Raw genomic sequence first — 12185 nt, 5'->3', positions numbered from 1 at the left:
CAGCCCAGGTCATCACTCCCATTTAAAACCATTCAATGGCCACCGTTACTCTCAGGATAAAAGCTAAAATTCTTAACAGGATTTATAATCCTTTCACTTGGCACTTTTGAAATAAGGGGATTTATAACCTTTTCAAAACCAACCAGGATCCTGACATAATCTTGATTTTTCCGGCTGTCAAAGCTATTTAAGATGGATAAAGGCTGCATTAAGTTGTTAAAAGGTGATGAGCTCATCTGGCCTGAATGGGTGTGAGTTCCAAGGGATTGTTTTTCTCCCCTCTTTGCTCCACCTGCTACATGACCTTCTCCTTAGGTGAGTGTGTAACCAGGTTCATTAAGACAGTCAGGGTGGAGAGGGCAGGTATGTGGGCAGGGAGCTGAAGGAGGAGTTCTGTAGATGAGGTCGCTTGTAATGCCAAAGAAACCCCCCCAAATGGCCCACCACTCCCTCATTTCTACTCTTATCAGCCTGATGCAACTGTCAGAATTCCTTTTTAAAAAAATATATATTTTTATTGATTTCAGAGAGGAAGGGAGAGGGGAAAGAGAGATAGAAATATCAATGATGAGAGAGAATCATTGATCAGCTGCCTCCTGCATGCCCCTTACTGGGGATCGAGCCTGCAACCCTGGCATGTGCCCTGGGCTGGAATCGAACCTGGGACCCTTCACTCCGCAGACTGATGCTCCATCCCCCGAGCCTAACCAACCAGAGCCAGAATTCCTTTTAATGGCAAAAATATTTGGAAGGAATGTGAATACTCAACAATAGGAAATGGTGTATAAACTACAGTTGGGATAATATGGTGCCATTTAAAAGGAAGGCTTTGCCGAAACCGGTTTGGCTCAGTGGATAGAGCGTCGGCCTGCGGACTGAGGGGTCCCAGGTTCGATTCCGGTCAGGGGCATGTACCTTGGTTGCGGGCATATACCCAGTAGGGGATGTGCAGGAGGCAGCTGATTGATGTTTCTCTCTCATCAATGTTTCTAACTCTCTATCCCTCTCTCTTCCTCTCTGTAAAAAAAAAAATAAAAGGAAGGCTTTGAAGGCTTTGCAGCAACATGGGAAACCACATATGATGCCACATTTAGTGGAATGTAGATATTGTCTGAGGAGCCAAAAGAGGTGGTGTGGGTATGTGAGATGGTGACAAAAACATGGGTATCCCAACTGGATAGAACTGGGTGCTCAATTCCCATTTCCCCCACTCATGAGCTATGCAATCATTTGCAAGTTACTTAACTTCTCTGGGCATCGGCTTCTTCTTTTTAAAAATGTAAATAATAATGTAAACTGGATTATCCTGAGTAGTAGATAAGATAATGCGTGTGAAAGTACTAGGCAGAAATGAAATTAGGAGCTCAATAACATTAGGCCACTCCTACTTCTCTTAATTGTGTGCTTAGAGGGAAGGCGGGGGAGGGTGGGTGGGAAGAGATCAACTAAAGAACTTGTATGTATATATTCGTAACCCATGGACACAGACAACAGGGTGGTGAAGGCCTAGTGCGGGGAGAAGGGGCAGGCTAGAAGTCAATGGGGGAAAATATAGGACATATGTAATACTTTTAACAATAAAGATTTAATTTAATAAATAAATAGTGTGTGTTTGTATATGTATTATACATATATTTAATTTTGTAACAAAGACTTGAAGAAAATAATTAACAAGATTAAAGACTTTTTTTTTGCCCTGACCAGTTTGGCTCAGTGGATAGAGCGTCAGCCTGCGGACTCAAGGGTCCCAGGTTCGATTCTGGTCAAGGGCATGTACCTTGGTTTCGGGCACATCCCCAATAAGGGATGTGCAGGAGGCAGCTGATTGATGTTTCTCTCTCATCGATGTTTCTAACTCTCTCTCCCTCTCCCTTCCTATGTGTAAAAAAATCAATAAAAAATATATATTTAAAAAAATTTTAAAAAAAGACTTTTTAACTTTCCAAATTGTTCTAATTATCTATTGCTATGTAACAAACTGGCCTAAAACTTAGTGGCTTAAAACAACAACCCTGTTATTATTTCTCACAATTGTCAAAAAAGCCGGGAATTTGTACAAGTCTCAGCCAGGCAACTATTCCGCTCCACGTGGCATTAACTGAGGCCACTCAGTGGTACTTATCGGGTGACTGGGTTGGTTGGAGGGTCAAGATGGCCTTCCCATTCATTGAAGGCTGGGCTCATTGGGAGTAATTTACCAGGAAGGAAGTGAATTACAAGAAGAGAAATTATATTATGCAAATGTGTGATGCTGTGAAAATCCAGAACAAGTAGTTCAAAAGAACAAGGTGCTTTGGCCCATCAATTGAAAGGAAGCTTCCGTTCAGATGGACATTAGTGGGTGTGGAAGCTGTGAACTATCCTGACCCCGCCTAAGTAAAAGAAATATGTGTCTATCATTTTACTTTTTATCCAATCCCAGAGGTTTCCCCCCTTTGCTTTCTCCCGCCTCCCTAATCTATCATGTAACCCACTTACACCGTCTTCTTTGATTGCAATGTATAAAACAAGATAAAAACTGCCATTCTCCGGAGCATTATCCCAATCTGTTGAGATTTTGCTTCCCGACAACTGTCAACAGTTTGGCTCAAATAAACTCACAAAAATTCTTAAATAAATAATAAACAAACAAACAAATAAATAAGGGGTGTAGAAGAATTCCCAGACCAAGTTGGGATGAAAGGCATCTTAGAGGAAATACAAAAGCACTAGCAATGGCTTGAATGTGAGAGAATAAGGAACCTGTTTGGGAATGAAGGTGTAAGTAAATTTGAAATGGGTGGTTAAGTCTGAATAAGGCATACTGTGAAGATTTTTGAATGCTAAGGTGAGGCCAGATATATTTTATTTGTTAGGCCAAAGGCCTTAGTTAAAAACTCAAATGACCTATGGGGCCAGGCAGGGAAGATGAAAGAATCAAGTAGTTTGGGTATAAAAATGCAACTTGGAGGCAGCGACTACTCAACTTCACCTCAGTTACCACACAGGGATCAGAGGCACTTGGCCAGAACCTTTGGTTTTGCAAAAGAAGCAAAAAAAAAACCAAAACCAAAACAAAAAAACCCCCACAGATTCTATGTGGCACGTCTTCCTTTTAAAATGCTAACAACTACTTAAAAGCTGTGTGCAGGCTGCCCTGGCTGGGTAGCTCAGTTGGTTGGAGTGTTGTTCTGATATGCCAAGGTTGTGGGTTTGATCCTCAGTCCGGGTACATACAAAAATTAACCAATGAATGCATCAATAAGTGGATGTTTCTCTCTCTCCCCCTCCCTCTCTCTCTCTCTCCAATTAAGAAAAATAAAAACAATTTTTAAAAAAGCTGTGTGCAGGCTACATAAAACTTGTCTATGGGCCAGACGAGGCCTGTGTGCAGCCATTTCATTGCGTCCGCTCTCCTTAGATACTTGTAGGCTGAATTGTGTGTGGAAAAGCGGCTGTGGCAGAGGTGATGGAGGGAGGGCCAGGGAAAGGCCCTGAGGACTTAGCTGCGTGGGCTCTCTTTCTGTCCTGACAAACCCGAGAGAATCCATCACTGAGGTGTTGACATTTAGTTGTTGTCTTTTGGACTCCTCTCTGCCCAGCACTGGTTTGCAAAGGAGCTTTGGATTGGGCTTAGCAGCTGGTTCTCACTCTCCAGGCTTTCTAACTAAAAAATCTTATACAAAATAATAATAAAAAAAAATAATAATAATAATAAAATCTTATACAACCCATCCCCTTTCAATGGTTAGTTGCTTTGTCCCAGGGGTGGGGCCTCATAGGCAGTGTGTGTGTGTGTGTGTGTATGTGTGTGTGTGTGTGGTGTGTGTGTGTGTGTGTGTGTGTGTGTGTGTGTGAGAGAGAGAGAGAGAGAGAGAGAGAGAGAGAGAATGAGAGAGGGAGAGGAAGAGGAGAGATATCTTCCTTCTCAAGAATTAACAGCAGCCCTAACCAGTTTGGCTCAGTGGATAGAGCGTTGGCCTGCAGACTGAAAGGTCCCAGGTTCGATTCCGGTCAAGGGCATGTACCTTGGTTGCGGGCACATCCCCAGTAGGGGGTGTGCAGGAGGCAGCTGATCGATGTTTCTAACTCTCTATCCCTCTCCCTTCCTCTCTGTAAAAAATCAATAAAATATATATTAAAAAAAAAAAAAAAGAATTAACAGCAGATCTGCTGGACTGAGCTATCTGAACGTGCCAGGAGCTGACTCTCATGGAAACAGACGCCTGCCATAGTCTCGGAGTGGTCACTGCCAAAAACGCATACTCTCAGCTGACTTACCAGAGGTTATTTGCAAACTATTATGTCTGTGTCCTAGATGACAGGAAACATAGTGGGAAAAATATTAGAATCAGCAGAGCTGGACTAGAATGTTTTATTTGCTGGGTGACCTTGGTCAAGTCGCCTTACTTCTCTGTGTCTCAGTTCCTTCATCCAGAAAATATACCCAGAAGTACTCCCCTCCCAGGGGGTACTGTGAGGATGCAGTGAGATCATGGATGCAGGAGTGGCTGACACCCAGTCATGCTGGATTTAAGAGGAAAGAGGGAAGGAATCAGAACTAAGGAGACAGGGATTTAAGTGGTATGGGGTTTTGTTGTTGTTATGTTTTTGTTTTTTAGTGATTTTAAAAAGGCATTTAAAAATATGTTTTTATTGATTTTGAGAGAGAGAGAGGAAGGGAGAAGGAGAGAGAGAGACATTGATGAGAGAGAAACATCCATTGGCTGCCTCCTGCACGTCCCCTACTGGGGATCAAGCCTGCAACCTGGGCATGTGCCCTGACTAGGAATCAAGCCAATGACCTCTTGGTGCATAGATGATGCTGAACCAACTGAACCACAGCTGGCTGGACTTGGATTTAAGTTTTGACACCACTACTTATAACAGCTACCATGAGTTCAGTAATTACAATGTGCCAGGCTCTGTGCATTATCTTTTTTAAAATATATATATTTTATTGATTTTTTACAGAGAGGAAGGGAGACAGATAGAAAGTTAGAAACATCAATGAGAGAGAAACATCTATCAGTTGCCTCCTGCACACTCCCTACTGGGGATGTGCCCGCAACCAAGGTACAGCATCCCTTAACTGGAATCGAACCTGGGACCCTTCTGTCTGCAGGCCGACGCTCTATCCACTGAGCCAAACCAGTTAGGGCTGGATTTAAGTTTTGACTCCACTACTTATAATAGCTACCATGAGTTCAGTAATTACAATGTGCCAGGCTCTGTGCATTATCTTTTAAAATTCTTTCAACAACTCAGCATGGATGGAGGTACTATTATCCTCACTTTACCAGTGAGGACACAGAGGCACAGAGAGGTTAATTAACTTGCCCAAGGCCTCCCAGCTAAGTGGTGAAGCCAGGCTATCTGACTCCAGAACCTATATTTTCTAGCTATGTGAGTAAGGAGAAGACCTGTAATATTGGGAAATCTTATTGTGAGGGTTAGGAAAAGTGTATATAAAATGACTATCATGTCAAATGCCTGGAATTGCATGGCTATTAACTGTTTTTACTAAATGCTCAGTGTTATGGGTTGAGTTGTGTCTTCTCCTAAAAGATGTTGAAATCCTAACTCCCAGTGCCTGTGAATGTGACCTATTTGGAAATGGGCTCTTTGCAGATGCCCAACTTAAGATGAGGTCATTAACATGGAAAGCGTGGACACAGCAATGCGCACACGGGGAAAAGGCCACGTGAACGTGAAAGCAGAGATCGGGGTGACGCACGGACAAGCGGAGGAACACCAGCGACTGCCAGCAAACCCCCCGAAGCCAGGAGAGAGTCTTGGAGCAGACTCCCTCCCAGCCCTCAGAAGGAGCCAACCCTGCCGACACCTCCACTTTGGGCTTTGAGCCTCCAGAATTATAAGAGAATAAATTCCTGATATGTTAAGCCACCCAGTTTGTGGTGGCTTGTTACAATAGTGCCAAGAAACCAACAGCTCATTCCACGTTATTTGTATACTCATCTACTTTGCTACGGTTCCCTGCCTCCCTGGTGCACACCGCAGCCTGCCCTGGAGCATGCTGGGTGCTTGCATGTGCACAGCCCTGCAGCCCTAAGGACAGTCTAACCCAGCATTAGGAGGTGGAGCCAAGGTTAGCTTTGCCTTCTGTGCCTCCCTGAGTTTCGTTCCCACTGCTCTTCTGCGACCCTGGGCAGGAAAGAATGTCTTCCATACACTCATTCAGAAGGAGGTGCTGCTGAATAAATAAATTTTCCGTGCCATGTGAATTAATCACACTTGACAGGTGAAATCTCCAATACCTGGGTGCCTCGTTGGAAAGATTTTAGATCAAGACCCGCCCTGGTCCCCACAGCCCATGTGCACGCCCTGCGCCCTGTGCATGGCTCTCTGCACCCAGATGGCCATGTTGCTGGAGCCCAGGGGATGCTTTCCAGCAGAGAAGGCTGTCTGTCTCAGCGGCCCAGGTGAGCACTTCCGGCCTTCGGGGAAATCAGGGCAGCCTCTGAGAGCGTTTGGAAATGGAGAGGTGGGAGGACCTTGTGAGCCCCAGAGATTTATTGTCAGAGCCTGGAAAACAATTAGAGTTGGAATGAGCTCACCGAGTGGCAGCCAGGGGCCCCGCCCGGCTCTGCTCTGCTCTTCAGGAACTCGAAAAGCAAAATTCCCTCAGGTTGATTTTCAGGAAAGGAGAAGAATTCCCCAAACAGAAAGAGCATCGCAGCTGTTTAAAACAGGGTGCAGGACCCGATCTGAAATGCTCCTCCTTTCTGTTACCTCTTAGGCTGTAACACACCATCTGTGTAAGTTACCTATTGTTGTCTAACACATTACCCGAATTTAGCAGCTTAAAATGCCTAAGCTTTAATATCTCACACAGTTTCTAGGGGTCAACTTACCTGGGGTTCTGGATCCGGGTCTTTCATGAGGCTGCAGTCAAGCTGTCTCCTGGGGCTTGACCGAGGCTGGGGACTTGCTTCCAAAGTGGTTCCCTCCTGTGGCTATTGGTGGGAGACCTTGGTTTCTTGCTCACTGCTGTCCACAGGCCCTAGTTCCTCATCATGTGGATTTGGGTGACCATCCCAGTTGGCCCAGGACTGAGGGGGTTTTCAGGATGTGAGACGGCGACCAGTCAGTCATCCTATGTGGACTTCTCTCCATGGACAGGAAGAGTGATCTGTGAGGGACCCAGACAGAAGCAACCAAATCTTTTATCACCTAATCTTGGAAGTAACATACCATGTATCACTTCTGCTGCATTCAGGTAGTCACACAGGCCAGACCTGGCTGGTACGATGTGCAGAGGGACTATAAGAGGGTGTGAGTACCAGAAGGAGCCATCTTGAAGGCTGGCTACCATTGTACCCCAAAATCTAGTGGTGAAAAACACTACCATTTTAGTACCTCCCATGAGTCTGGGATCTCACAGGGCTCAGCCCCACCCGGTGTTGGTTAGAGCCACCGTCCCCTGGGTCTGCACGAGCAGGAAACCCACAGGATTCATGCACACGGCAGGCAGCTGGTGCCGGCTGCTGGCCATGAGCGCAGCTGAGGCTGCCAAGGGAGAGCCTTGGTTCTCCTCCACGTGACCTTTCCACACGGCGGGGGCTAGGTTCTGAGAGGGAACACCCCAAGGACAAGAATGTAAGAGGGAGGAAACAGAAGCCTCTGGTCTTCCTAACGTTGGAGATGGGAAGTCCTCAAACATCTTATGCTGCATTGCACTGGCCAAAGCAGTCACAGGGGTAGCCCAGATCTAACAAAGGGGAAATAAACTCTACCTCCAGAGGTGAGGAACAGCATATGCTTATAGGAAAGGGAGGAGTTATCAGGGGCTACCACACTCCCTAAAGATTGTGCTTCGGGGTCTCTGCTTGGGGAATGTATAAATTTCCCAGAGGTGAAGAGGTATTCCTGGCACTCTCAAATTCCTCAATTTATAACCCTGGCTTTATTTAAAAATGTTTTAATTTTTAAAAACTATACAACTCTCTGTGTAATGATGTTCATTATTTGAAATAATTAGAAAACACAGGTCAACATAAGGGAAAAAAAACCCTATAATTCCAATATCTGAAGACAATACGGTACTGTATAATTTTGGTACATAGCATCCTAGAGTTTATTCTATGCAAAAGTAATTATTTTACAAAAATTTACTGTGTTAGAACTTGCCATTTTCACTTAAAACTAAACTGTGAACATCTTTTTGTGACAGTTTATGTAGCACTATATCAATTTTTAAAAAATATATTTTTATTGATTTCAGAGAGGAAGGGAGAGGGAGAGAGATAGAAACAGCAATGATGAGAGAAAATCATTGATCAGACGCCTCCTGCATGCCCCCTACTGGGATCAAGCTCGAAACCCGGGCATGTGTCCTGACTGGGAATCAAACCATGACCACCTGGTTCAGAAATCGACGCTCAACCACTGAGCCACACTAGTTGGGTGAGTTATATCAGTTTAAGGGTTGTGTAGTGTTTCATTGTCAAGATTCTTGAATGCAACAGCAGAAACCAACTCTGGTTAACGTAATCAGCAAAGAGGAGTTTTTTTGGGGAGAGTACTGGATAACTCAGAGGTCTATGATGTGTAAGTTAGTGCTTCATGGGCTGTTACAGTGGAACAAGCCACAACACTTAGTGGGATAAAGCCACCACCATTTTAATATGCTCATGAACTCTGTGGGTCAGGAACTCGCACGGCACTGCAGGGATGATGCCACAACATCTGCAACTTCAGTTGGAAAAACCCAAAGTGGGAGTGAGGTGAAGGCTGGGGCGGGGTTGGGATAAGGGAATTAACTGGAAGTTTCTTCATTCCCATGTTTGGAGATTGGGCTGGGATGACTTGAAGCCTGGGCTGAGCTGGGACAGTTGGCAGGAGTGCCCATACCCGGCCTTTCTGTGTGGCTTGGGCTTCCTCACAGTGAAGTCACTTCCACCACCAGCACTGACCATGTAGTCATCAGCCTGCCCCCCATTCAAGGGGCGTGGACAAGGGCGGTGCTTCTCAATGGGCGGAGTGCCAAGGAATCTGTGGCCATGTTCTAAAATCCCCACAAGTAGGGTAAGCTGAGCTGCTGTAACAAAGAAAACCCAACTTAGAGTGATTCAACGAACACAGAAGTATATTTCTCTTGCACAAAACAGTTCCAAGGTGAGCAGTCTAGGTCACTGAGGTGGCTCTGCTCCACCAGACACGGATGGCATCTAGGCTCCGCTGCCAACTTGGCAACCGCTAACTATTTTTGTGCCTTTGTGGGCAAAGCCTTAGGCAGGAGCATCTCACTGGCCACACTGGGCTCACATGCCTGTACTTTACCTTCCAGGGAGCAGGGAGTGAGTGTAGCTGCCTTTTCCCCACTTCTGTAGCAGAAAGCAGGAGTGCTTCTTTACTGTCTTAAATTTCCCCCCCAAGAGGAAGGCTAATCAGATGCTCCACACTCTAAAAGCAGTTAATACCCAGGTGAATATGGATGTATCAGGTCCTATCCCCTATTGATACTAGTAGATGTGTAGGTTGATAACATGCTATTGATAACATGTTATTCACACTTTTGCAAAAAATATCTTTCTACAAACATCTTTCAACACTTGTAAGATTATTTTCCCCTTTAAGATAAATTCCAAAGAGTCATGCCATAGTTTCTGATTTCTGCATTTAGTTCTGAAGGATCCTATTAGAAAGGGCAACCTCCCCCTTTTTTTCAGGTCAGGGGTGGCAACTCAGGAATCCATAGGAGCCTGGGAAAAAGAATGGAGAGAGTTAGCACCTACATTCAGGATGGGGTGTCCGTGTGTCCATGGTCATAATCCAGTCCTGTTTACAAAGCACTGTGTATAAGGCTTTGCATATATTATCTCGCTTCCTCTTCACATCAATCTGATGAGGAAGGCATTGTCTTCATTCAGTAGACGAAGAAGCTTAGGTTCCAAGAGATTAAGAAATTTATCCAAGGCCTTAGAACTAGGGTCTAACCCCAAATCAGTTCTTTGAACCACTTCCTCTCTCTCCTAGCCCAGCTGCCATAGTGTGGGAAGCCCAAGCCACATGAAGAGGCCATGTGTAGACATTTCCGTCAACAGCCCCAGCTAAGCTCCCAGCATCAGCCACCAGCCACAGAATCCGTTTGGACTCTTCCGACCAGTTGAGCCCCCGGATGGCTGTAGCCCCATACAGCATCTCATGGAACAGGACTGCTCATCGGGGCTGAGTCATCCAAAGAGTGGTGAAAACTAAAAAAATGGTGTTGCCCTAACTGGTCTGGCTCAGTGGATAGAGTGTTGGCCTGCGGACTGAAGGGTCCCAGGTTTGATTCTGGTCTGTGCCTTGGTTGCGGGCACATCCCCAGTAGGGGGTGTGCAGGAGGCAGCTAATCGATGCTTCTCTCTCATCAATGTTTCTAACTCTCTATCACTCTCCCTTCCTCTCTGTAAAAAAATCAATAAAATATATTTTAAGAAAAAAAAATGGTGTTGTGTTAAGTCACTAAGGTTTGGTGAGACTTGTTACATGCAATGGAGAACCAAAACAGATGGGGAGCTACTCATTCTTAGAGGAGTCCCCGCAGAGCCTGAAGAGGGAAAATGGTGACCTGGGGGTGTACTTGGAGCAGGGCGGTCTTCCATGATCCTTAGGAGTGTAGTGTACTAGTCTGGGTCTGTATATGACAGTTTCCTTGTTGCCTGCCCCAGCTGGGGAAAAATTCACTGAGTCACAAGGCTGGGAGGAGAAACTATGTGTGAATGAGTTAACAGAAATCTGGGAAAGATTCCCAAAGTAAATAATGTTGATTCTCAGCACAAAGAAGCATTGCTTAATGCTGTGAAAATGCACATAAACAGTCATTGCTTTATGACTGATTTGCTATACTTTCAAATTTCAAAACAACCACCATCAGTCAAAAATGAACAGCGCGTGGAAGTTCTTAAACACTGTGCACAGTCCCCGAGAGTCATAAAAGTATCCTTATCTTTTGGAAGTTCCCAGTCCTGTAGGAGGAGGTGGTGCCACCCTGACCTTAGGGTGACCCCAGTTGGCACTTGGATCCCAAAGCAAAACCTGACTCCTCCTTCCCACTCCAAGAGCAGAGGAGAAAGCCGACAGCAGTTCAGCATGAGGGTGGCTCTTTGGCCTCATCAACCTTAGGCATTTACTCTCCTGTCTCTCACCTTTCTTTTAGTCCCTTCCAGTTCAGTGATTCTCAAATTTGGGGCCATCAAAATGGTCTGGAAAGTGTTTTAAAAATATAAATCCCATGGTTTCTCCATAAAAGATTCCCATTCTATACGTCGGGGGTTGAAACCATAACTTTCATTTTAACAAGAACCACATTATTCTTCCACAGAGGGACCCCACAGCACATCCTGAAGAGCACTGTGAGCTCAGGCCTTCCCTAAACCATGGACTAGAAAGAAGCCAGCCACAAAGGGCCACCTATTTGTATGATTTCATTTATATGAAACATCCAGAATAGGAAAATCCATAGAGACAGAGAGCAGATTAGTGGTTGCCAGGGGCTACGGGGAGGGGTAATGGGAAGTGACTGCTTAATGGGTATGGGGCTTCTTTGGGGAATGATGAAATGTCCTAGAACTCGATAGTGGTAATGGTTGCACAATTTGGGGAATGTACCAAATGTCAGTAATGACAAATTTTTGTTATGTGAATTTTACTGCAATAAAAAAGCCTTCCCGCCCGGCCGGCGTGGCTCAGTGGTTGAGTGTCGACCTATGAACCAGGAGGTCACGACTTGATTCTGGGTCAGGGCACATGCCTGAGTTTCGGGTTCAATTCCCAGTAGGGGACGTGCCGGAGGCAGCCAATCAACTGTGGGAGAGCTCTCAGCCAGACTTTCTTCGGCCATCTGCAGTGCCTGCTCCCTTCAAATGTGTTGATGAAAAACAAATACACAACACAATATACAGATGACGTATTATAGAATTGTATATCTGAAACCTATATAATTTTTTAAAAAGTTTTTTAAATTGATCATTTTAGAGAGAGAGGAAGGGAAAGGGAGAGAGAGAAACATGGATGTGAGAGTGAAACATCGATAGACTGCCTCTTGCTCGCCTCCAACCGAGGATCAAGCCCACAATCTGGACATGTGCCCTGACTGGGAATCAAACCAGCAACTTTTTCATGTAAGGGATGGTGCCCAACCAACTGAGCCACACCGGCCAGGGCAAACCTGGATAATTTTATTCACTAATGTCACCCCA

This window comes from Cnephaeus nilssonii, assembly GCF_951640355.1.
Source record: "Cnephaeus nilssonii genome assembly, chromosome: 17".
NCBI lineage: Eukaryota > Metazoa > Chordata > Mammalia > Chiroptera > Vespertilionidae > Cnephaeus > Cnephaeus nilssonii.
Note: the sequence above shows the minus strand (reverse complement) of the source record.